Source organism: Quercus suber, unplaced genomic scaffold (assembly GCF_002906115.3).
Source record: "Quercus suber isolate HL8 unplaced genomic scaffold, Cork oak 2.0 scaffold_203, whole genome shotgun sequence".
Taxonomy (NCBI): Eukaryota; Viridiplantae; Streptophyta; class Magnoliopsida; order Fagales; family Fagaceae; genus Quercus; species Quercus suber.
This window is the reverse complement of record NW_027069661.1, coordinates 930,211-932,928: the sequence shown is the minus strand read 5'-3', so window position 1 is coordinate 932,928 and position 2,718 is coordinate 930,211.

Sequence of the window (2,718 nt, the reverse complement as noted above, 5' to 3'; positions counted from 1 at the left end):
GAATCTTATCACTTAGCCATTTTTTGGTGACTTACATCCATTTAAGGAATCTTGTCACTTAGACTTCGTCAGTGATTTACATCCGCCTTGGCGGAATCTTATCACTTAGCCATTTTTTGGTGACTTACATCCATTTAAGGAATCTTGTCACTTAGGCTTCATCAGTGATTTACATCCGTCTTGGCGGAATCTTATCACTTAGCCATTTTTTGGTGACTTACATCCATTTAAGGAATCTTGTCACTTAGGCTTTGTCAGTGATTTACATCCGTCTTGGCAGAATCTTATCACTTAGCCATTTTTTGGTGACTTACATCCATTTAAGGAATCTTGTCACTTAGACTTCGTTAGTGATTTACATCCGCCTTGGCGGAATCTTATCACTTAGCCATTTTTTGGTGACTTACATCCATTTAAGGAATCTTGTCACTTGTTGCTGGAATGATTCCTTGATGCTATGTCGTTTTGGACCTTCTTGAGGCCATGTTGATATCTGCATTAAGAAGCACATGCACTTGCCAAAATTTGTTTAAATAAGAATTTCAAAAAAATTCATACGTGAATAATGAGCTACCAATGGCCTTGTTGGGCATTTTTCTTATTGTGCTAATATTCTAATTGGACCAATTATTCTCTTGTAATCCTATAGCTTTACCTCTTTTATAATTCATGTAAATACATTTTTGCATGAAAACTTATGACATTTACAAAAATAAGTGTTGTGACTATAATATTTCATGTGAATAGTTAGCTATGAAATGCTAGGGGGTAAGAGTTACATAGTTGCTAATCATAGTGCATAAACATTATCAAGAGAATAATTAACGTATTATAATACGTTTCCTCTTATTGCTTCCCATTTAATTCATTCAAAACTGGACTTTTTGACAATTAATTCTAATCGTCATTATTCCAAGAATATTGATAATTTTAAATAATCAGGTATAACATTCATCACAATTGCTGTGCTTTATGGATTTGATGGGTTTTCTGAAAATTTCATGAATTTGCAAAACCAAAAAAAAAACTATATACCTTTTTTATTTATTGATTATTTATGCAAGCTTGATATGTACTCATTTTTAATAAGTTAGTCACTCGCATCGCTAGTTAAATGCACACAAATAGAAAGAAATAAATGAGTTACCTTAGATGATGACATTACGCTGCCATATACCTCGATCTTTTCATTGTTGGGATCTTCTTGACAAACTCTTCTCTTTTCAAGATGACGAGCTCCTCTCTTTTCAAGATTTTTCTTAAGCTTAACATGATACTTCATGTCTAAAGCCTAGATCTCTTTTGCCTTCGATTTTTCGAAGGCGTAAAAACTAGGCCATGTTCTTGCCCCCGTTCAAACATGAAGAGTGTAATTCTCATTTGTTGACAACTAGAGGAATGCTCTATCATGATTAGATTTTTTTTTTTTTTTTGGCATGCTTTTATGACTATGGTCATTGCTCTTTGTAATAGAAATTTCATCTCCCTTCTTCTTTAATGGTACGCTTAAGACTTCAATAGTGCTCACTTAAAAAGAGACCTTAAATCACGTTACTATTTTGTATATACTTTGATCTTTTCATTGTTGTATTCTTCTTGACAAGTTCCCCTGCCTTGAAGATCTCTTTTGTTAGGCTCAGATCTCTTTTGCTTCATTCTTTTGAAGGTGCAAGGACTAGGGTATGTTGACCATTCAAGGGTATATTTCCTTCTTTTAGGGATGAAGGCTATCCCATGGGCTTCTATTATTACTTCCTTTATCGTTTGATCACGACTAGTGAAATGACCCTTCACTTTTTGTCTCTTTGTTGAGACATTGGCTTAGTTGGCCAATTTCTTTTCTTATTCTTCTTGGGCTATTCACTTGATTGTTATGATCGATTGTCTAAAGTCCTGTCATTCTGCAATTTATACATGTACTTGCAAAGTGTTTCATTAAACACATGTCATATGAATAAAGAGACCATTGGTAAGATTTTATAGGGCATTTAGCCTTTGTTCTAGTTTATTTTAAGGGGTGATCCCATTAAGGTCAAGATTGGCATGTGCATAGGATAAGATTCTTCCGAACACATGCCTAATTGGTTACGCATATACTATAATTTAAAAAGAGTACTTATACTTGATACATGATCTATCATCATACTTTCACATTCAATATATATTCAAGCTAAGGTTTTAACACCATGTCTCTTACATATCATTGTGTGAACCATTATATATCAAACATATAGCATACTAATATAGCATTTTTTTTTTTAAAAGAAAGAAATATTCATGATGCTATGGAAAGACTCTAGGCTTTTCCATGATTTTTGGCCTTGGTACAAAATTACCTTATAGCAGTGTCAACAATTATATATAGATAGAGATATGGGGTGATATGATGCTATCATGACACATACCTTTGATCTCCTTCTTTGCAGGCTCTTCTTGACAAGTTCTCATTCTTAATCCTGTGGACTTGACAGTATATGTACAGTCGAAACAGCCTAGTTGCTCTAGTCTAGTTGTTGTACTACATGTACTCTTTTTGTGCAAAGCGTTAGACTAGGAGCAACGATACCAATAAAGAAATTCACAAATAATATTAACCACAAATGTATAAAATTTTCTCTAACTTAAGGGCGATATATATTGATGCATCTATGACATAGCATAATATCCCTTAGTGTTTACATAACCCAAATATATTTTGGAATTCCTTCTCAAAATTAA